Source organism: Ochotona princeps, chromosome 20 (assembly GCF_030435755.1).
Source record: "Ochotona princeps isolate mOchPri1 chromosome 20, mOchPri1.hap1, whole genome shotgun sequence".
NCBI classification, from domain to species: Eukaryota; Metazoa; Chordata; class Mammalia; order Lagomorpha; family Ochotonidae; genus Ochotona; species Ochotona princeps.
In genome coordinates this window covers 21,819,096-21,843,323 of record NC_080851.1, presented here as the reverse complement: position 1 = coordinate 21,843,323, position 24,228 = coordinate 21,819,096, and the positions used below count along the sequence as shown (strand labels likewise).

Below are 24,228 nucleotides of genomic sequence, written 5' to 3'. Positions count from 1 at the left end.
TTGCCTTTCTCTCGTCTGACTCTCAAAATGGCTCCTTTCTCTCCTCATTGAAAGTTTCACTGTGTCAGACCCTCTAGTGCTCCCAGAAGTAGACCCCAGGAAGAGTGGGAGACCCTCCTAGAATCGGCCCCCTTGTGTGTGCATCTCTCAGACTCTTCCACAGGAACCCTCAACAACTCCTTAGATGCGGCTCAACGTTCCCTCTCCTGGCACTGGTTCGTTGCACCCCAGTCAACCATGCTTTTCTACTCACATCTCCCACAGGAGGCAGCACTTGTCCTGTGGCCTCTGTTTTGTGGTAAAACTAAGAAGAGCTCTGGCTTCTGGCTTATTCAGCTTTTTTCTCCTTGTGCAGGTGGAAGTGACGAGTTCCATGTCCCTTGTGTCCTGGTCCAGAAGCAGAGGTCACCTAGGATTCCTTCTGACTTCCAAAGGTAGTGCATTTTCAGTCACTTAAACGTCTGGAACTCTGGATGTAAAATGCCATCAAGATGGACAGGCATGACTTGTCTGCTTGGTTAGACTGATATTCCCTGGAGGACTAGGATGGAACATGTGTGGTCTGATGATTAGGACTCTAATTCAGTGACCTGTGTATCTGAGGCTTGGCCAAACACTCAGGCATAAATATTTGTCCTGCATAGGGGCAGGGTTCAAGGTAGGGCAGAGGCACAGAGTTTAGGGGGAGCAGATTGGCACCTCTTCACGTAGGAGGAAGGAGGTGTCTATTCTAATGTTTTTCTTCCCCTGGGCCCTTCTCTTTATGTCCATCACTGCATTTAGGAAATGTTCTGGAAAATGTGTGTGTGTGTGTGTGTGTGTGTGTCGGGGGTGTATTGAACAAGTGTTGGAAATCAGGAATCCTGACTGAATCTAAGACTAGCTTTTAATCTGAATCTTATAAGCCAGTGGGACAGATTCCAAAAGTAGAATAATTTTATAGGATATAGCTCAAAAATAGTCTGAAAAAGCCTCAAGAGAAAAGCACCTTTGAAAATTTTCTTTGGGGGGAAAACCGTTTGCTCAAAGTGCAAAAAGCACGGTAAGTAGAACAATGAAATGTCGGCCTCCTCTCCCAGACCACGCACCTGCTTCTCACTGTCCTGTGGCTGATGGCACGGGTGTTTGTGTCTGAGACACCCTCCCGATGTTCCTTTCCAAATGCGGATTACTTCACAACTGGGCAGACTCGAGGCTCGGCATTGCTGGAGGCTTCTAGTCTGTCCCCTTAGCAGAGGGAGCTTTACAGGGGTAAGGGTGACAATGACAGGTTACTATATGCAATGGTTTTAATTAAAAAAAAAAAAAAACCCAACCAGTATCCCAGGAAAGGGCAAATGCGTGTAACACCCATGCCAGTCAGGATAGTGAGGCGTCCCTCCTCCTTTTCAGTTAGCACTTGACAATGATTACTGCTCACTCTTTACTTTGCATTTTAAGAGACACACGTATGTAAATGTGTATTTGTTTTATCCCCTTTGAAAGGGTGAGAGACAAGCACAGAGAGACAAGAGAAAGGAGGGAGAGAGAAAAGGACAGAGAGAGAGAGAGGTTCGAAGCGGGGCAGTGGAAGAGGTCTTCTGTGTGCTGGTTCCCCTCAGCGGCCAGCAGTGGGCCAGGCTAATGCAGGAGCTGGCGCTCCGTGCAGACTGCCCCCGTGGGCTCAGGCGTCTGAGCACTGTCCCAGAATGAGCAGGAGGCTGAGAACTCAAAAGGGAACCAGGACTAGAACCCCTTGTTCTGGCATCCTGAATGGGCCCTTAATGCTCATGCCAGACACCCACCCCCACTGTGCTGTTCTGCTGAGAAATGCAGGCTCGCTCGGAAAGCAGTTTCCTATTTGTTCCTTCTTTCCTGCTTGTGTTCAGATATCCCCTCTGTCTTGATGCTGGCTGGCTGACTTTCTCTCAGCCCGCTTTTATCTAATAATGTGGCTGAGGACTCTCTTGTGAGGAACCGAGTGTCATACCAGCTTTCTGCTGTTGGCGACACTTGCACCATTATCTTCATCATTATCGTCTACGATCTGCCACATCCTGAAAGGACTACTTAAAGCAACTTGCTTTATTTCCTGGGGCTTAGTTCAGTTCCATCTGAATGCCAGGACCATAAGCGGGCATCATGAGTGCGCATAGGCACTGCTATGGCATGACTCACTGTAGGCAGGTGCAGGCAAGAAGGCAAGGCCGCTGCCTGGGAGCTCTTCCTCCTTTAGAAAGCTGTGGACCACTGCACCTGGCTCCCTGGTGGACCCAATAAATGGTCCGTGTAGACTTGTACATTAAGTGTTACTAAGATTCACCAGCTTCCTTAATTTTTAATAAAAATAAACAGAAGCCCCACATTTTCTCACTTCTCCACAGCAGATCAGTGTGTACACAGCTTCTTTAGGGGCACATGATGTGAGACAAAGACTCTCACAGAGGGGGTCTTGGGCTGGAGTCACCCACAAGTGCATGCATCCTCACAGGTGTGACTTCAGTAAGCATGCACGCACACACGACCCAGAGAAGTAAAAGATAAACTAATACATTAGTAATACAGAAGGACGCATACAGTAACCAGGGCTTCAGCTGAGCATCTGTACGAGAGACTATTTGCGTGGAAAATGCTGCGTTTACGGCAACAACAGTCGCACGGTGAAGTAGGGACACTGAGCTCTTGTTTCACTTCTGCCTGGTCCTTGGAGACGTCACGTCGTTCTCTCCAGGATACCATGACCACTGGAAGGTCATTTTAAAGTCAGGGTCTGCAGGTGCACTGGTCGGTTAGGAGTCATTAAAATGCTGTGAACACTAGGTGGCGCCAGCGCCCAGCTGATCTGCACTTGGGCAGCAGCTACGAGCGCCAAGTGGTGCAGGCTGAATCTGCAGGGAAAACGGTCAGCCACGTGGGGAATGCCGATGGGGAGTGACTGTGGTGGAGCCCCCAGGCCTCCGACTACTGCCTCCACACACTCCAGGCAGTGATGCCACCCACCTAGCTGTAAACCTGCCCTGGAGGTGCCCAGTGTCCCTCCCCCCCCACCCCCCCACCCCCCGTCCCTGTCGGTGGCCTCGAATCGGCCTGGGAAAGAACCAGGCTCCCCAGCCCAACCCTGCTTTTCCTTTGTGACTCAGATTGTATCTGTGACTTCCCTCCCTTTCTCAGAGGGCCGTGTGAGGGTCCATTTGGCCCATAGACCCCAGCACATCCTGTAGCTCCCCAGACAGCCCATGTCCTTGCATGTGTACCTGTGGTCCGTCTGGCCAGCTCCCCCATGGTCAGGCAATAAAGCATCTCCTTACTGCTGCCATTTACTGAAACCCTGCACACAAGGGGCCTTCCCAGGGCCTAGAGCGTGAGGAGTGCCCAGTGTCCCTCCAGGGTATACAGGGAAGGTGTGCTCTGAGACCTCTGGGTGGGGAGGCTTTTGTTTTCTGTGCGATGCTGCTGTAGCCGGAGCTGAGCAGTTGGCCAGCCTCACGGATCCCTCTGTGCCCTGGACTCTACTTTTCGACCTCACTGATAGGGCTCAGGCCGTGCCACCACAGTGGCAGGGTCCCTTTGGCCAGCAGGCTGCTCTGGTTTCCTTCTCCCTGTGACCGTCACACGTGGGCCCAAAGCCAATGCCAGCGTTCCCAAGGCACATTGGGAAGTTCCAGAACTGCCCATACTTCAGGTAGCGCCTGACATCCCTGGTGGGCCTGCTCTCTACAGGCTGAGGGGAAAATACAGTGAAGCTGCTGCATGTGTTGGAGCGGAGGCTGGAGGCCAGGAAGGGCATCTACCATGCGTCCCGATCCCTGCTGCACTGCCTGCTGCCCGCCAGGAGCCCCACCAGCACAGCTCTGCTGGGCCCTGCCTGCAGCCCGTGAGCTCTCCTGAGAGCGGGGGTCCTGCCAAGGTGGCCCCTTCCTCGGGGTGATGCGTGTTGACTCTGTGCAAGCAGGGCATGTTTTAGTCTCCATCTCAGTCTAGATGGATGCTTAGAAACACTTCCATCCATTTGGCAAAAGGGTACGGTCTGAATAGAATGGACAACGTTTAACCTCTTTAAAAATTCATTTGAGGCGATCTTTGAACTCAGTAAGGTCCCAGAAGTAAAAGTTTTACACATACATGTATTAATTGCTGGTATTTGAAGGGCTAACACAGAAAAGCATGTTATTTAATTCAAGCAAGTGCAATGCAGTCAATTTAATTTGTGTGAGTTGAATTAAGTTACAGCATAGTGAAGTTTGCTGACTGCTCTCATCCGAAGTGTGTGGCCTGATGAATTCTAGCCTGGCTCTTTACTACCCAGATGGACAGCTGATATTCCAGGGGCTGCCCTTGAGCCCCTGCCCACTCTGCACCCCAACTTCAGATTCTACTCTTCTTTCTTTTGGTGGGGGTACAAGAAGAGCTGACGGTGGTCTCCTCTGGTAAGTCTCTTGTCCACCATTGTCTTGTTTGAGGAAAGCTCAGCCTACCAATATATTGCCATTTTCCATTAGGAACCATGTGACCTTTTCACGAGTGTAGGAATGCCTGGCGCCGTGAGGTTTGGGGATGGGACTGTTCCTTTCAGCTTTTCCCAAATGACATCTGGGTTGCTATGAGTCTGGCCCCTCAGGGATGCTGGAATTGCATGCTTTTCCCCAAACAGTTCAGTTAGACAATCCAAGTTAAAACTACTCAGGAAAGTTCCTCTTTTCCACAATAAGTTTCAACATTAAAATTTCAGTATATTATTTATTTAGTAAATAATTTAAAGTAATGTATGAAGTCAAATCAAATGTACAAGAAAAGCCAATACATAGAATGGGTTAAGAACATTTAAGATAATAATCATTATTTGGGTGTTCTTAACATTTGGATTTTCAGTTATAATGCTGTTTCATTCACTTATATGACTATCAATTATCAGTCAGCAAGATGATCAGGGTTTGATTTAAATGGGGCGGGTCGCTTAGGTGAGACATTCTCATAGGAACAGACCGAAGTTTCATTATAGATCTTGGATAAGCCATCGGTCCCACCTTCCGGTGAATTTTTGGAAAAGACCGATGATACCTACTTTGGGCACAGCTAGCCCACCTAACAAAATGCAATCAGCCCCTCTTTATTCCCACTTACAAATCCTCCTGCAAATCCGGGAAGCCCTCTTCGTCGGAGTTCCTTATAAAATGACCTTTGAGTTTCCCGTATGTACAGTTCGGTGGTGGTGGGCAGAGGACTAGGTCCGTCATCCTCACCACACCATCCAGGTGTGCCCAGCCCCCGGCCAGTCAGTACTGTTGGACGTGGGACGAAGGAGGGAGCCCCCTCTGCACAGAGGGACGGTGGTCTCACGCCGAGCGCCACCACACTTCTGCCCTCCTCGCCCGCCCTGGGTGCCTTGCTCACCGCTTTCTCATCAGCCTGGTTGCTGAGTGTATGAAAAGCCTTCTCATTTTGCTTAAAAAAAGAGAAAAGTTACTAACTTATTTGAAAGAATAACTGAGTGGGGACAAGACAGAGAGATGTATGTTGTATTTGCTGGTTTGCTTCCCCAAATGCCTGCAATCGCCTCAGCTGAATCAGACCAAAGCCAAGAATCACAAGGTCGGTAGGGACCAAGTGCCAAGCCATCATCTGCTGCCCAAGCACATTAGCAGGAAGAGAACTTGAGCGCATGTGGGATGCGGACATCGCAAACAGTGTCCTAACACGCTGTTTTATCACAAATTGTCCACACTTGTGATGGAAGCACCTTTGCCTTATCTCTTTGGGGAGAATCTATATACACATATATGTATGTGTGTATGTATGTATATATATATACGTGTGTGTATATGTATGTATATAATTGTTCAGAATTCTGACCTGAAGATAAACACAGAAAAGTGTTGTGGAGTTTACTTGTTAAAGAGCTCTCAGCTCTCCTGTTAAATATCCCTATTAGCAAGCACGGGGTGGAGCAGTTTCTGCTGGTGGGATTGTGCAGTACCACATATTTTCTGTAGATGGCACTACCTTCCCATTATGCTGCCCATTCATACGCCCAGGCTCAACGCCAATGGTGGTTCTGCGCTCCTCACTGTCCTCAGTGTTAGTGGGAACTAAATGTGCACCTGGAAAGCCATGAAATATTTAAATGAGGGGGCCCAGGAAGGATGCCTTTGGTGAGATTCTCCAAAGTAAAACAAAAGCAGGAGAATCTCCTTTTCTGTGCCCGCTTTGACATATCACAAAGCACCTTCATGTTCTAGAAGCCCGCTTTGACATATCACAAAGCACCTTCATGTTCTAGAAGCCCGCTTTGACATATCACAAAGCACCTTCATGTTCTAGAAGCCCGCTTTGACATATCACAAAGCACCTTCATGTTCTAGAAGATGCAGACAGAGGAGCTACAGAAATGCATTTGGTAACTTTGCCTCATTCAGAAATTTCAGGATTCACACATAGCAAAGCAGATTGTTCTGTGGATACTCTTGGAGGTGACACCAACAAGGGTTGGGGTGGGGGACAACCAACTGGGCCCCCTGCACCTTTCTGGGTAACTCTGCCAGATGCCAGGTGTCAGGGAAGCGTGGGCATGCTTCTTGAAAAGCCTACTTACTCCTGTTTAGTTTATTTGAAAGGACGCCCCCAGAATGAGCGTTAGTGGAGAAAATGGAAACTGCACCAGTTCCTCTGAGATGGGCTGAACCTGCTGGGCTTCAGCGCCCGGGCCTGACCCCTCACACTTTGTAGAAACTGTCCAGTCCTCCCAAAATCAGGAAAGGGAAATTTTCCTTTGCTGGTGCCTGCTTTGTGCTAGAGGATGGGCCAGGTTCTTTTCATGCCTAACAGATGTATTCCTCAGAATATTCCCTGAGCAGGTGCGCTGTCCATATCACGGGCCAGAAGAGCCAGCCACAGAAGGAGAGGCCTTGCCCTCAGCCTCGGTATCTACCGCTGACGCCCTGAGGACCCTGTGCCAGGCAGAGGCCGAAAGCATTTCAGAAAGGAGGTCGTTCTGGTTGCTTCAGCTTCAACTGCCTGTGGAGAGGTGGAGAGGGAACCCAGTTAGATGCAGGTCAGAACCCCAGCATTGCCACCTTCTGGCCCTGTGGTCTCGAGCAAGTCACTCAACCTTTTTGGCACATCCATCAGACGTTTGGAAGATTAAACCAGAGCAAGGAGTTAGGACTAAGTAGGCATATCATCCACACTCCCACATACCCGAGGAGAGCAGGGACCCTGCTCACGTGTCCCCAGACCACCAACCCCAGACCAGGGTGGCCATTGGAGACTGAAGCATTGTGCCCGAGGCCAGTCCTGGGGGATGGTGTGCGACGCTCGCCAGTGTGCTGGAGCCTTGGATGTGTGCCAGAACCAGGTCAGAGAGTAGACCTGCGCCAGGACTGGGTTATCAGAAGTCAGAGCTAAATTTAGGAAGGAGCTTCGAACATGAATACTCAGCGGGCGCTGTGGGCTGGGGCCGTGCAATTATCTGGCGGATTCAATTAAAGCAGATAAGTTACGCTGATAATTTGTTCCATCTCAGCCATCCTGGTCTGCGCTGCCAGTTCTTTCCCCGCCCCAGGGCCCTGTCTCCTCTGCTGCGTGGGGCTTTTGTTATTAAATATGTAGTATGGGTATGGCCTTTCCTTGGAGCAAAGAGTGCAAGCTCGAGACCTTGGGATGCCACTCAGCGCTTTGGAGGTTCCCTCTGACCTGTGTAAGGGAAAGAAGGAAGGAAGGAAGGAAGGAAGGAAGGAAGGAAGGAAGGAAGGAAGGAAGGAAGGAAAGAGCGAGCGAGCTCCTAGTAGCGATTGCACACAAAACTTTAGGTTTCTGTCTCTTCTTGAAGAAATAGGGAGATGGAGTGAGCCAGGTCCAGCTTCTCCCAGGACCACGCACAGGTCACTGCGGCCTCACTTCCGTGTGCCCAACTGCTCCCTGCCTCACCACCTCCCTTCACCCCTGCCCCCACCTTCTCCCGCCCACATTCTGCTGTGCAATGTGGACCCAGTGTGTGTGTGTGTCAGTCTTCCATCTGCTGATTCACTCCCCAAATGCCTGCAGTAGCCAGAGTCGAGCCAGGCCAAAGCCAGGGTCGTGGAATGCAATCTGAGTCTCTCCCATGGGCGTCAGGGACTCAAGGATTGGGACCGTCACCCTCTGCCTCCCCGGGATGTGTGTTTTCAGGAAGCTGGAGTCAGAATGGGGCTGGGACTTGAACCCAGGCCCTCAGATCGGGGATGTGGATGTCCCCAGCAGTGTCTTACCTACTGCCCAAAATGCCTTTCCCTGCTGTGGCTTTAATATCCTCCCATCTGCTCAGGAATCAGTACTGGTGTTCAATGAAAGGTTGAATTCGGTTGATTGCCATTTAATCCATTGTGTGGGGGGGAGAAAGTAGAGAGGAGAGTGGAGAGAGATTGATTTTCAAATCTAAGCAGCACTGTAATGGAGTCTGTTTGTGCCTGTGTCGTTGAATTAAAGTTTAGATTTGAGGTAGCCTGGTACAGAGTGGGAGTGCCAGCGTGCCATGCTCTTCATCACAAAGGTGACTCTTTGTACTTTCTAATTATAGTGCAGGGAGGGGGAGGCTGAGCTGGGCTTTGAGATAAAATCGAAGCAGCCTGCAGGTACAACTTTGGCTCTGGTCACTGTGGTTCCTTGGGGCCAGGGATTCACAAAATGCGCTTCCTGGACCACAGCTTTGGCAGCATCTGGGACCTTGTTTGAAATGCAAGTTCCTGGGCATTTCCCCAGGCCTCATGAAACAGGAACTCTGGGGTTGTAACTGGTTGCTCCCCAATACCCCCTACCACATGATTCTGATTTACATTCAAATTTGAGAATCCCTGACTTAGACAGATCCCTAGAGTGACAGCAAGCAGGGCCCATCTGCTTAGTCATTTCCATCAGGCACTGACCGCACAGGCTCACGTGCAGCAAGCACGGTGCTAGCTGCAGCAAAGGCAGAGTGAATGACACAGATGCCGTCCTGCTCTGGCTGAGCGTGTGGTCTGTCCCCACAGCTGGATGCGCGGGCTGAGGGCTGCGGAATCCAGCTCCGGGGGCACTGCAGAGGTCAGGAGTGGAGAAGGCTAGAGCACCTCAACTTTTCTCTCCTGCAACACTGAATCCAGAGGAGTTGCTGGGGTGGGAAGTGGTTTGGCTGATAGAACAGTTCAACTGTTACTCAACCAGAAAAATCTCTTAGCATGCCTGTAGGTGTAAAATGCCAAGACAATCACTTTGGGTTTTTGTTTGTTTGCTTGTTTGTTTTGTAACTTTTAAGCAATGGGAAAGTGAGAACTCTATCCCCTGGCTTATCACATCCTTTGGGATAGCTCAGAGAAAATAAAATCAATATGGAACTGATAGTCTTACCCATTTTCCTGTAGCCCTTGAACCTTTTTACCTTAATTAACTATGTAAAGATTGTCAAAAATATAATTAAAAAAAAAGAAAGAAAAGAAAATCCCAAACTGGAAAGTTAATAGTGACAGCAAGTGTGAGAGCTTGCTCTGGGGCCACCTTTCCTGGACCAAGGGTCCCGTAGGAGTTCTGACCAGTGTATTTCTAGGTGTTGTCTGTGAATCGTCCTGCAGGCAGCAGAGCGGATCACTCTCCATGACATGCCACATGCAGATGACTGCAGGCCAGAACAGGGCCACACGGCTCCATGACAGCCACCTCCTCCAGCCTGCTTGCTTGGACTGGACCCCTGCCTTTTGCTGCGTGGCTGCCTTGCTTGTCTTAGGTCTTGACAGTGCTTCCATTTGGTGCTTACACTGGGAGCTCCCCTGATCCTCCGACCTTGAACCCACATCACAGCGCTTACTATCAGCCATTCTGAGTCTTTGTCTTGCCAGCAGCAGATCTTGAAACTTCTCAGCCATCGTAGTCAGATTGCTGCCAATTCCCCTGTCCCTCCCTCTTCACATGCATGGAACACACACACACACACACACACACGCATGCTAGCACTTTAAAAAGTCCCAGAAGAAGCAGGTGTTGAGATGCCTGCATCCCATATTGGAGTGCCTGGGTTTTGAGTCCTGGCCCTGCTTCCAATTCCAGCAACCTGCTACTACACATCCTGAAAGACAGAAGATGGTCGCTCAAGGGCTTGGGTTTCTGCCATCAATGTGAGAGACTTAGATTGATTCAAGGCTCAGTTTCAGCCAGGCTCAGCCCTGGCTCTTGCTGGCATTTGGGGGAGTGAACAAGCAGGTAGGAGGTTTCTTCCTCTGTGTGTGCTTCTCTGCCTTTTAAAGGAATTTGAAAAAAATAGTCTTTGAAAAACTAGTGGAGGTGCTGGCATTGCGGCACAGTGGTTGATGTTACGCTGTTGCTTGTGATGCTGTGTCCCCCAGCAGAGTGCTGGAACCAGGGCCAGCTGCTTTGCTTCGGACCCAGCTCTCTGCTGATGCACCTAGGAGAGCAGCACAGGTTCACCCAAGTGACTGGGTGCCGGCCGCCTGGGTGGGAAATCTGGATTGAGTTGAGGCCCATGACTTTGGCCTGGCCATCACCAGGCAGTCTGGTCATTTGAAGAGTGAGCCAGCAGGTGGAAGATCTCTTTCTCTTTGTATCTCCCTCTCTGTCATTGTTTCAAATAAATAAACTTTAAATAAATGTGTGTGTAATTGAAGAACCTTATGATGCCCTGTTGCGCACACACAGGCACATGTATTCACACACACCCTCTATACAACAGTAAGTAAGTAAGGCTGTGGAAAATTTGGAGCACATGGGTACTGCTGCTGGAATGGTGCAATGGGCAGCAGCTGTGGCACCTCAAAAAATACAAGGGCTAGAGTTGTGGTGCACCTGCTTAAGCTGTAGCCTATGATGCCAGCGTCCATATGGGTGCCAGTTCCAGCTACTCTGCTTCTGGTCATGTTTGTTCCTTGCAGGCTGGGAAAGCAGAGAAGGATGACCCCTAGGCATGGACAGACCCCTGACCCCACTTGAGAGACCTGGGTGGAGTCCCAGGCTCCTGGCTTTGGTCTGGCTCAGCCCATACTGTTATGGCCACTTAGACAAATGAACCAGTGGTAGAAGATCTCCCTCTCTCTCTTTCAACTCTGCCTTTTCCCAAAATAAATTAGTCTTTAAAAAATATAAATATGAAATTATAATGTCTAGCAATTCCACTTCTGAGTGCATTTCAACCCAAAAGAATTTGAAGCAGGGATTTATACCAGCATTTGTATTCCCAAGTTCATATTAGCAGTACTTACAGTTGCCCAAAGATGAGAGCTATCCAGATGTCCTTTGATGAATAAATAAATGGGCAAAATATGGTGTATACATAAAGAAATCCTATTTGGTCAGCAGAAGGAATGAATTCTGATATAGTCTAGCACAGGGGTGACATTAAGGATATGATACTCATTGAAATTACTAGTCATAGAAGGACATAGCCTGGGGCCAGTGAGGTGGTGCAGCAGGCTCAGCCTCTGTGACCCCAACATCCCACATGGGAAGATTTGAGTCCCGCCTACTCCACTTCCAATCCAGCTCGCTGCTTATGGCCTAGGAAAGCAGAGGAGGGTGAATCAAGTGCTTGCCTCCCTGCACCCACATGGGAGACCCAGAAGAAGTTCCTGGTTTCTAGTTTCAGACTGAGTCAGCTCTAGCCATTGCAGCTATTTTAGGAATGAACCAGCAGATGGAAGATCTCTCTGTCGCTCCTTTTCTCTGTGACTCTGTCTTTCAAATAAAAATAACAAAAAATATTGTAAAGACCATAGACTGTGTGAATCCTCTTCTTAAGAAGGAGAGGCAGGGGCTGGAATGAAGCCTTCTGTGTGCTGGGAATAGGGGGTCAAACGTGCAGATGAATGCTACTGATGTGAGTGGCTTTCATGTCAGTGGACTGTGTGCTTCAGGAGAGTAACAGTAAATTTTACGTGAGGTATATTTTAAGAAAAAAGTCCATCCTAAAATTCCCTACAAAAAAAGCCAGTCCCCTCGCTCTACCCCCTCTCTCCATTTTATATTGTCTGTTTCCCTCCAAGCTTTCTTGGGGACCTTTCTCCCTAATGGTTTACCCTGTGCCACTGGGAAAGTCAATGCAAACAAAGCACCCTCCATCTCTGGATGGATGAGACCAGCTCTGTGGGCAGTGCTGAGACTGTGGATCACCCTCAGCAGTCAGAAGAGGCCCTGCCACTGCCCAGGTTTATGCTGTTAACTTTGAAGGATGGGTTGATCCAGAGGACAAAACACTGGAGACGACGGCCATAAATACAGCCCCGAAGAGCCCAACAAGCCTAGTCTGCCCGAGTCTTGGGTGCATCCTCATGCCAAGCAGCATGAACTGCTGCCCAGCTTGTCCTCTCAGCCCCACGGGGGCCTGAATCCTTCAGCCCAGTGGACCTTAGACTTGGGTGTGTCTCTGGAGCTTGCCTGCTCAGCCTCATTAAAGCACAGACTGCTGGACTGCACCCCAGAATTCCCAGTTCAGGAACTCCAGGGGTGCCCAACAATGTGTCTTCCCAGGGACAGATGTTGGTGTATGAACCCTTGCTTTAGATGGACCAATTTCCAGCTCAGGAAGAAGGAGGGAGGGAAAAGCTGATGAGATGGCTGGTGGATGGGCACAGCGCAGAAAGACAGTGAAGAATGTTGCTGCTCAACCTGGATTCCAACATCATTTTTCTGATCATCACTGTAATTTGAGGGACAAGCAACTGAATTTCCTCGTCTTGAAAGGTGGAGAGTTTTTGTGGGGGTATGAAACTCTGAGTGTGAGAGAAAGAGAGAGACTGGCTTCTGGCACCATGTTCAGTGAGTGGTGCTCAGTTACTGGTTATCCATTCCTCCGTGATGTTCTATGAACTTCCGGGACAGCATGAGTGTGTCTGAGGGCCTAAAGGCAAGGCCACCCAGTAGGGGAAGAGGATGAGGGAGAGGGAAGGGAAGTCACAACCATAGTTTGCAAGGGCCTGGCTTTGTTCCAAGCACAATAGGTTTTGAAGGCCCAGCAAAGCTGGCAATTGGAATTGTAAAGAGATCCTTCCAACCACAAATGAATCCCACTTGCTCTAAATCATCTGTAATGCCTCAGCAGGCCGGAGCACACTGTGAGTCATTCACAAGGGTGTTGAAATCCGGAGACTTCTCCAAAGGCCCAAGATACTACTGCTCACACCCATTGCGCTCCCAGCTGATTGAACATGATAGGGGCTGCCTGGGTCCCTAGCATCCACCCAGCTGTAAGTTCCTCCATCAGCATCATGGAGTGTCAGCACGGAGAACAAGTACATCTTATCGGTGGGTATTGGCCCACTGGGGGCAGGTCCTTAGCCTCTTGCCTGGTCTGGTTTGCATTGTGAAAGCCAAATGCCAGCTAGCATGCCTGTGTTGAATCAGGGTCCGGTAATATGTGTTTTCATCAGGGCTGTCCAGCCGGCATCCTGATGGGGTTGGGAACCACCTGGCTGACGGGCCTTGATCTGCTCATAGCCATGGCATTGAGGCGCCATGCTGCCATCCGTGACAGGAGCCTGAGTGACATCACCAGCAAGTTCTCAGAGAAGAGAAATGTTTGCAGATATTACACTCCTGTTATTGCTTTAAGACACATTTATTTTTAGCAAGTTCTCTAAGGAGACAAAACATGGCTGGTACAATAGCAAAACTGTCTCCAGCCATGCAGATGGAGAAAGAAAATAAATCCCAGCTGCAGAGTCTCCCTTCTGGTGTTTGAGCCATTGAAACTGATTCAGGAGGAGATAGATCTGTGCTCTGAGCATGTCTGGGAAGCTCAGCAGAAGAGCAGCATCCATGTGTGGATCATCTTAACCTGGGTACGTTCTCTGCCTCCACACACCTCTATGGTAACAATCCATCTCCCCAGGAACTGACTGCTTCCCCAATACCAGTGTTGAAAACTGCTTCCAAGGACAATGCCCCCGGTGTCCAAACCAACTTCCACCAGGCCCTGCCTCTTAAAGGTGCCACCACCTCTCACATCAGCTCCCCAGGGACCTGGCTTTGAGATTCCATGCAACCTCTCCCTGGGACTTGTGCTCTGCAGCCATTATCTCAGTCCACATTAATGGCTCCTTGGAAAGAGGTTTTTACTGTTCATTGAAGCCCCATGTGAGCCTCTCCTTACCACTTCAACACAACCAAGAGCCCATGGGGAGAGACATTTAAAAGCTGTGCTCTGCAACGTGCAGTGTCTGAAACAGCAGGGTCACAGTCACTTGAGAACTGAAGAGTGCAAATTCCCATGCCCCATCCTATTGTATGGAACCAGAACTTCTGGGAGCAGGCCCAGCAGTCTGCTGCAGCAACTGCCCTTCACAGTGATTCTGATCCTGTTAAGTTGGAGAATCAGCACCTTGTGCAATGTGGAGAAACTGAGGGGGTTTTCATGGGACGATCTCAGTAATGACTTATGCGACTGATTGTTTATTCTGCCTTTGCACCTTCTGTTGCCTCCACTGGGCGTGGCATTCATGATGGGTAACACAGACGCTTCGTTTTGGATTCAACTAACACATAATGATCACAGGTTCAGAGATAGGGACTCCTTGGGAGCTTATAATTTTATTTTCACAATAACCTTGTTCAGTAGAAGATATAACTCTCATACAGCATAAGGGAACTGAAAACTCAGGGGATGTTCCAAGACTGCATAAAGTGGGCACAGTAGGAGGCAGGAGGCCTGGCATCGGCACCAAAGGTGGTGATTTGATTATTTGGAGTCTGACCCTTGCTGTGGTTGTGATGACGACTTCCATGTTTCCCTGAAGGCTGGTGACAAATTGTGTTTATGGAAGGTGCAATTTGAACAGTCTTCTAGAAAGGGATTTAAACAAAATCCTACACATGATCAATTCATTTTAATATTCTTGAAATTGGGCTGCATTTTGTAATCAATAGTGCATCATAGTTTAAAGATGTGTCTCATAATTAGAAGTGTCTTAGTTGCAATGAAATCCAGTGAAAAATGTGTGGTCTTTTCCATTTAGATAAAACTCTGTGTGTGTGTGTATGTGTGTGTGTGTGTTCTGAACATATCTGTAACAGGCATAACTGCTGTACACTGAATTCTGGGCTCACAGGCGCAGAAATGTTGTGAAATATTCTGGGCACTTAAAAGTCTCTTCGAGTGTCTAAGAGGCACTTCTGGAAGAGAGGAGAGCATAATAATCTACATTCTCCATTTCCCAAAGGGAGAACACAGACCCAACCTCATTCACCCCTTTGTCTCTCCCTGAGAAATGTCAAAATATACAAGGAAGATGGATAGTCGGGTTCACCTTTCCAAACAGTGGCCTGAGTCTCACCATGCTTAATCAACACTTCGAAAAATGAGAGGTTTATTTGGCTGGATTTCAAATAGCAGCTGTGATGATCTGTTTTAAAGTTGCCACTTTGGTTATTTCTCTTTCATAATGAGCACATACTTTGGTAAAGTGTATTTATAAAGGCAGCAAGGATAAAGGGGCCCAGGGAAGTCCAGCCTCCCTCATCCAGCAACATGACTTTCTGAGCACTGGTCTTGGTTTTGGATAACATGTAATTGGCCACAGCATGGCCAAGCCTTCCAATACTTCCTAACCAAGGCTTGGACAGATAGTAAATAGCACTTATTATGAAATGAGGGTTTGGATTGGAACACATAGCTGCATGCATACCTTTCTCCTTGGCAATCACCATCCATGCTCCATTGTCTGCTTGCTTTGTTGTAAACCCTGGCATTTTGAACTCTGCATCTGCACATATAATGAATATTCTAGCAGTTTTAGTAACTGGTGTCTGCTGAATTTTGAGGATCACTGTTGTGGTGGAAAAGGTTTCCCACTTTTTGGTAAGCCACAGGACACATCATATAGCTTCAGAGGCACGGTTGAACAATGATCAGAACTAGGCAGCTGTGCTTACCTGTAGCTTCCCCCAGACCCCCTTGGTTACTTTAAGAAAATCTGTTATTATATCTCTTAGCCTCTAAATATTTCTTTGTACAAGGTCAGGCATTTGGCACCATGATGAAGATGCCACTTGGGACTCCTATGTCCCATATTAGCTATTAATACCTGGGTTTGAGTCCTCGCTCTTCTGATTCCAGCATTCTGCTAATGTGCACCTTGGGAGGCAGCGGGTGATGGCACAAATACTTGATTCTTTGCCACCTGCTTGGCAGATCTGAATTGTGTTCCAGGCTACTGCCTTCAGCCTGGCTTTGCCCTTGACTATTGTAAGCAGTTGAGGACAAAAATCAGTGATTGAGGGCACTCTTTGTCTCTCTGCCTTTAAAATAAAATAAATATATATTTTTTTCTAAGTTTTTTAATACACTCTAAAAGATAAGGACTGCTTTGACCCATAACTACAACCGCATGACCATTGCTGGCAAGTTTCTGATTCCTTGGTGGGGTAGACAGGAGAGTACCCTTTCTGTGAAGTTGCCCAGAAGCAGCAAATACATAGAAAATAAAACCTGACTGTGCAGATGGAATTAAGGTTAGGGATCTAAAGACAGGAAGATAATCCTACGTTACTGAGGTGATCACAATCTACAAGACCTGAAAAATAGACAACCATCTCCTTCTGGAGGAAGCAGAAGGAAGAAAGAGGCAAAGGTTGGAGAGATTCTGAGAGGGAGGAGAATTTGATAAGTTGTTACTAGTGCTACAATGGAGAGCACCAGGTGCAATGACCAGAGAAAGGCTTCCAGGGCTAAGGGCCTCCAGCAAAGCTTAGACTTACAGGCCAACAACTTGAATGGCCTGGAACCAGATTCTTGCTCCAGAGGCTGTAGAAAGGAGCAGAAACCTGTTGGCACCTGCAATTTGGCCTGTTGTGGTTTAAGCACAAGCCCAGCTGAGCCATGCTGTTGTTGGTCTAGGGATCTATGGAACATGAGATGACAGGCAGGTGCTGTGTTCACTGGCTGAACTGTGACAATTGTAGTTTCAAGGGGAATGGATACTCCTGGTGTACCGTGGGTGCTAAGACTTCCCCACTGATTTATTTGGATTCTAGTCTAAGTAAGGTCCACATCTTTGGTTTGTCTTTTATTTCTGAAGCTTCTTTTGTCCACGTGTCCCTGCTGTGTCTTTTCCTCCAGCAAGGAAAACAGCTCTGGTATCAAATTTTTCCATTGTATCTCAGAGCAGTGTTTCTCTGAGATGGTGGTATGTGCAGACTTCATCAGATCCAGGTGTAATTTTTCACAATAGACTTCTAAGCTCCCTACTGCATCTTGTGTGTGGCTGTTGTTTTGTGATGCCACGGTTGGTCCTTCCAATGTATAGTTCTCCGTCAGTTTTTGGTAACCTAATGTAACCAGCTGCAGAAAGAGCTCATCAAATGCCTGCAGTGTCTGTGAAGCTCACCTTTGGGGAACACATGACCTGGCTTCCTCCAGGAGAGCTTTTCTCAGCCCTTCAGAGCTGCAGCTGTGACAGGTGGACTGCTCACCCCAGCTTCCCAGGGACATCTCCAAGACACGTGTTGGCATCTTTCTAGGACTTGGCACTTCTCATCTGGAGTTATGTTCCATGGTACATTCCTAACAGGGAACAGCAGGTAGAAGTACAGGTGGCAGGGAAAGACGTGTAGCCTGTTTTACCTTTCAACTTGGTCATTTTGGGCTCTGTAGCCAGTTGCTGGACCTTGCCTATGAACCCCGGAACTCTCTAGAGGCCCCCTTTTTGGCTCCCTCTTCCCTTTCTCATCAGAGTAGCAAGCTCAGCAAGCATGGCCAGGAGGAATCACCTGTCTTGATTCCCTTAGTCAATCTGGTAGAACATTCTACAGTCTCGAGACAACAGGGTTCTTGCCCCTCCACATTGGCTGGGCTGAGTGACCATCCCGCTAATGATTTGACCCTCTCTGGCCTGTTCTGCATAATCAAAATAAATTGGAGGCTGAAGTGTTTACACCATTCTGATCAAAAACACCCCTTGCTTTGATCTCTCAGGCAAAACAAGGTCTTCACTGGGGATTCTGATGGCGTTGACCTTGAGCCACTTGTTGGGCATGGATAGCAGGCTCCTCAGCACTCATTAAGGTCCTTTCACAGCTCTGCAGCCCTAAGGAGGCCCTGGGGTTTGTGCACTGCCTCTGTAATGCAAATAGTTATTGGCAAGTGTGGAGTTTGGCCTGGAAACCCAGACTTCAGTGGTGCCAAACCACTACCTGCCTCTGTCTGCACATTTGGGCTTTGGGCTGAGCATCCTAGCTGGGGGTGTAAGGGGTGGTTGGTGGCGGCCAAGGACAACTGACAACACTCTTGCCAAGGGTGCTGGGATCAAGCAATCTTTCTTACTGTTTTCCCGTAAAGAAAATAAGCTCAAGCTTCAGCTCTGGCTTTGGGCTGAGTGGCCCTGATGGCTTGTACTTTGCAGTCGTGAGCAATTGGTCTCAGCTGATTGTTCAAACCATGGGAGGCCTGTCTGCCTTTCTGCCCCTTTGTCCTGGCTAACTGGGGAGCTCCTTAAAACAGCTGCTGTAACTTTGGGAGGCTGTGCATATGGTAAATAGTAAGTAGCCTTTCCTGCTTCTATCATGTGGCAGAGCAGGTGCAGGGAGAGCCCATGGACTGATTTTTAATAGAAGTGTTTTTTTGTGTGGGGGGAGGGAGAAGAGGAGACCTCATTACATGTCCCAGGGTGGGTAGTGTCTACCAGGACTGCTTTCCCTTGGATCAAATGGCTCCTTCCATTCTACAGCATTCTGGTTCCCACAGCCACCTTTACACCAGTCCCCAGTGTAGGCATGTAACACAAGGGGAGGCCAACTCTGGTTGGCTCACGTCTAACTGGGCCCTATGGTTGGTCCTGGGATGTGGCTGAAACCTCTAAAACCCACCTAGAAGGTGTGTGAATAAACAGTAATGTTTATAGGCACAAAGTTTTTGTGCCTCTTCTCTTTGTACGTGTGGAGTTCTAAGGGCAGAGCCTTGCTCAGAGCACCCCAGTGAACCTTCAGCTGGAAGGAGAGGCTGTCACACCTCCTGCTTCCTGCCCAGACCTTTCACCCACTTCCGGACTGTTGCCCTCACCCCTGGGCCCTGCTTGCTTTTCCCTTGCCTTCCACTCATTGCCACTTCTTCACCAGCACATTCTGGATCCTCCTTCCGGATCTTTCACCCCGGCTAGCCTCCTCCCTGGAGCTTTGCCCATGTCCCTAACTATTACCTAATCCTTGCTGTGGTCCTATAGAACAAGGTACACCTATTTCTTAGAGTCTTTATTATATACTAGGTTATCATTCTTACTCTGTGTCTCTCCCAAGCTGGACTATAACTTAGCTGTTTGGGCAGTCCTAGACTAGATATTTTATAAGCAAGAAAAATTGACTTCTCGCAGTTCTGGGGCCTGGAATATCTAAAATCGAGTTTCAGATTCAGTGTCTGGTGTGGGCCTACTTCCCTCACGGATAAATTTGTTTTCACTATGACCTCACAAGATGGAAGAGGCAAACAAGAACTCTAATTTGAAGGGCATAGCAGATGGGAATTACGGCATCGTGGGTTACAGTACGCTTGGGGGCCCCCCGTATCCCACATCTATTCTATGCTTTGAAACTAGTTTCTTGCTAATCTCCTTGGGAGGCGGAGGATGATAGCCCATGTCCTTGGCTTCCTGCCACCCATGTGGGAGACCCAGATAGAGTTCCTGGCATTGTCCTGGCTCAGCAGGAGCTGTTGTAACCACTTGGGAAGTGAACCAGTGAATGGAAGATCTTTTGTTCTGTGACTCTTTCCTTTTCTCTGTCAACCTGCCTTTGTAATAAATAAATAATCTTAAAATTTAAAATGGACACTAGTAGAATCTATTTGGGTTCCACTTTCATGACCTGACCACCCTAAAGGGCCCACCTCCTCAAACCTCCACCCTAGGGATTAAGATCTCAGCGTACGGATTCCAGAAAAGACACAGATATTCAGAACTAAGCAGGCCACGTGACTGTCATGGGCAAGGACCGAGTCACTATCTTTTATGTCCTCTGCACGGAGTCCCCTCCTGTATGAGCCTTTCTCATGGTCCAGTCTTGCCAAATGCCCTCTCATTTCATGCCCATGCCGCCCACATATCCTTTTGCAGAAACTCGCTGCCAGCCTCTTTCCAATATTGCTCTAAAAATCTCTTTCGAATTTCCGCTGCTAGGTAGGAGCCCTCGCCAGCAGACTGCAAGTGTTTGACGGCTGGGCTTTCAGTGGCTTCCTTGCCATTCTCCTGGGTGACCTGTTCTCCTTCCATCTTTACTCTGTAACCAGGAGGAAGGTCTTCTTGTATCACAACCTTATGAGTCCCCTTCCTGGCCTCAACACCCTGCTGGCTGCCTGAACCCTTCAGAGGAGACTGCAGTCCTTCTCAGAGCATAGCAGGTGCATGGCTCCGTGTACCTCTGGGCTCCTCCTGTACCCTCCCATCTCCTGCTTCACACAGCTCCTCAAGAGAAGCACAGAGGAGGCTGGCCTGCACTCCTCACCCCTTCATGCATGCTCAGTAAGCACCCCCTTCTTAGAGACTCTAATTGTGAGCTGAGTGATTATCCATCCACGCATCTGCATTATGTCTGTCTCTCTGTCTCTCTCTCTCTCTTTCTCTCTCTCTCTCTCTGGAAAACAGAGGGTAAAACCATTGAATGTATTCCTGTTTCTGCAGGATGGAGTCCCTAGTTGTCACCTGCCACACCTGTAAGCACTTGCAGGATCAGTCACCAAGAAAAGACTCTGTACAACTTCAAAGGATCGTTCCCCCCACTAGAAGCAGTTCTGAGACAGCAGGGTAAGGACAGGTCCCTTTCCACTCTGTAGGAACAGCAACAATGAGGCTCATAGTAGCTGACATTTTTTGATTACTTAGCTCAATGTTGCTCAGTTCCATGCACCATCCTTTACACAACCTTAGCAGGTAGATACTTTTACTACCTCTGTTCATAGAGATGGAATAATCGAAGCATAGAGAATTTAAGTCCATGTTGCTGGAGTCCATGGCCAGAAGCGGGCATGTAGTCCAGCATCTACGATACCTGCCTGCCTTATCTGAACAGCTGGATTGGATTCCCAGCTGTGATTCCTGACACAGTGCAGACCTCAATGGGCAGTGGTGGTAGCTTAAATAAGTAGCTTCCTGCCATCCATGTGGGGAGACTTCTTTTGAGTTTCCATTTCTGCATTTGGCATGGCCCCTTCTTAGCCATGGTAGGCTTTAGGGCAGTGAGTGACCCAAGCAGACAGGAGCTCTATATGCCTGTTTCCCTCTTTCTCTAAATAAATATATAAATTCTAAAGTTTATGGAAAATCAAAATTAAAAGAAAAGTTCATTTTGAGTACAAAATGTTGAAAACTGTATTGGAGTATCAGAATTGCTTTAAAAGAATTCATGAAAAATGTTGATTATGAAAAATTGCATGAATTTCACAGTTTTCACCCAGATGATCTTTTAATTCCCCTTTCCCGTGCACCTTTTGAAGTGCCCTCATATTCTTACTTCATAAAATAGCACCCATGGTACTGTTGTACCCTGCCATATTCTACCTCCTCCTTAGCAGAAGAGACACAGCCTGGGTTGACAGAACAGCAAGTTTCAGGGCCCAGTGTGATAGCGTAGCAGCTAAAGTTCTTGCCTTGAATACGCCGGGATCCCATATGGGCACAGTTTCTAATTCCGGCAGCCCTGCTTCTCATTCAGCTCCCTGGTTGTGCCCTGAGAAAGCAGTTGAGGACAGCCCAAACCCTTGGGACCCTGCACCCACGTGGGAGACCCAGAAGAAGCTCCTGGCTTCTGGGTCCTGGCTTTGGATCAGCTCAGCTCCAGCCATTGCGGCCACTTGGGGATTGAACCATTGGATGGAAGATCTTCCTCTCTGTTTCTCCTCCTCTCTGTATATCTGCCTTTCCAATTAATGCAATAAGTTCCAGGCTGCACACATTTATCTGATAGATGGAGGAACAGCCTTCTAGAACATTCCAAGCATTCAGTCACCATGAAGATTTTCCATTACAAGGGAAGCTTCCTTTCTGTTGTGCCATTTCAGAGTGTGTAATGCACTAAGGTGACATTCAAGAATATTCTCCCATTTCAAAAATTGTCTTTGGTGACTGGTAAAAAGGTTTAGTCTAGGAATGGACATGAATTTTCTTTTCTCCTAATTAATGTATTTTCTGACAAAGAAATTGGCCATGTCCCTTTAAGCAGCACCCAAGCAAGGTGCCTCTCGAGGGAGGCACGGGATCAATTTTTCAGCCTGGGATGATGCAGCTTAGCTGCCCAGGCTTGGAGCTTTTAATTTGCTTATACATAGAGTGGCTTGAGCTCTATACATCACAAAATCAATGCAAATCAGCTTACCAGAGGCTGGTTCAATCTTAAAAGAATTTCATTAACCAGCAATAAAAGGCCTAGTTTAATGGAATTACTATAGGATCCCAAGCTCATCAGGAAGGATTCCTTTTCTATAATGATCTTAACATTTATATTATGGCATTTTTAAGGGGAAAAAGGGAAACAAAAAAGCATACCTGAGGAAGATGCTGAAAATGAGTTTTTTCACTCCTCGGGAACTCAGTGTTGGGACTTTCATTAAACCAGCTGCTCTCCCTTGGTGGGGCGGGATCAAGGGACAGGACAGGGAGGAAATGTACTTATTTAATCATGTATACATGGATACCCAGAGACACATGTTCCCTGCATTATCTAATCCATGCAGAATCGTAACTGCTCAAAAGCAGGGGGGCCTCAGTGGCATTCCTACAATGGCTTGATTTTATAGAAGGATTTGACACCCAGAGACTATAAATGGCGACCAGAGGTCAGCCATCTGGTTAGGAGGCCTGCAAAACAAGCCCTCACTTTTCTTTCCCATTCAGGGACCATTCTCTACTTCATAACAGGTGGTGGAAATTATCTCCCAGTATTATCTCACAGTAAAAAAAGAAAATTCTGGGATATGGTACAACGTGGGTGAACCCAGAATACATTATGCTGAGAGAAATCAGGCAAACATGGAGGGGCGAGTGCTGCATGAACCCACCATATACAGCAGAAGTGGCTGAACTTATGGAACAGTGGGTAGCATGGTGGCAGCCAGGGGCTATGGGAAGGTAGATGGGGTATTGTTCACTGGCATAAAGTCTTATTTAAGCAAGGTGAGTAGATGCCCATAGTCAGCAGTACCACATCGTATACTTTTAGATGTGTTTAGAGGGGAAATTTTCAGTTAAACACTGTTACCATAGTAAAACTAAATTTTAGGGGTCAGCATTATGGTTCAGTGAATAAAGGTACCACCTGTGACACTGTTATCCCACATGGGTGCCAGTTCATGTCCCAGCTGCTCCAATTCTGATCCAGCTCCCTGCTAATGAGCCTGGGAAAAGCAGCAGAAGATGATGCTAATGTTTGGGCACCTTCCACCCATGTGGGAGACCTCAATCAAGTTCCTGGGTCATGGTTTCAGCCTCATCCATCCCTAGCTATTGCATCCATCTGCGGAGTGAACCAGTAGATGGAAGATCTCTCTATCTCTATCTGTTTCTTTCTCTGTAACTCCTGATTTTTAAATGAATAAATAAATCCTTACAATATTAAAAAAATTAAAAGGACCATTTGGAGGAAATGTGTTTATATTTTTATATATTAAAGTTGGTCATCTCCTTTGGTGACTTAGAAAAGAATGATCAGTGAGGTGTTGAATGGAGTTTCTTTTCTACTAAGGAATTTATTTTTGGCCAGGGAAATTGAAGGTATCCCTTAAAACATCACAGTCCTCAAAGCAGGGTACCCATGAAGGTGCTGTGACAGAGGGAGCCTCTACTGGGTCCAAGATCTCAGCCCACACCTACCCCATCCTCCTCCATGTTCTCCTGGAAGAGCGTCTGTTTGATACCTGAGTTCCTACTGGTCCCAACTGACTCAGGGAAGGGATTGTTGAGCTGTAAGCATCTGCACTGCTCCCACTTGCTGGGTCCTGCCCCCATGTAATAAGCTCACCCACTGTATGGGGAACCCACTGACATCTTCCTCTTCTTCCTCCTCCACTGCCCGGGACTTGGTAGAGGAATCTTGTAGCACATCCAGTCTTCATGTTAGGTCAGAGGATGGGAAGTGAGTGAAGGGCCTGGAACTCATCATCAAGTTCTAATTTTTCTGGTAGCAAAGAGCTCAATATTAGTGATATCAAAACCTCACCCAGAAAATGAAACAAAAATTTAAAAAAATTAAAAGCTTCACTCAGACATAGAACTGTTTGTTTCCAATCTGGTTGGAAACTTGGAGGTCGAGAGAAGTGAACAGAGT

At 47.9% G+C, this 24,228-nt stretch overlaps 1 long non-coding RNA gene across 2 annotated transcripts in view; it reads left to right on the top strand.

The window, feature by feature from the left end:
* The window catches only part of LOC131482795 (uncharacterized), a 211,790-nt gene that overhangs the window by 20,379 nt on the left and 167,183 nt on the right, over window positions 1-24,228 (top strand). For both annotated transcript variants that reach the window (XR_009247295.1, XR_009247296.1), the window contains exon 2: window positions 356-434. This is a non-coding gene — a long non-coding RNA (uncharacterized LOC131482795). The remainder of the gene's footprint in view (window positions 1-355; window positions 435-24,228) is intronic.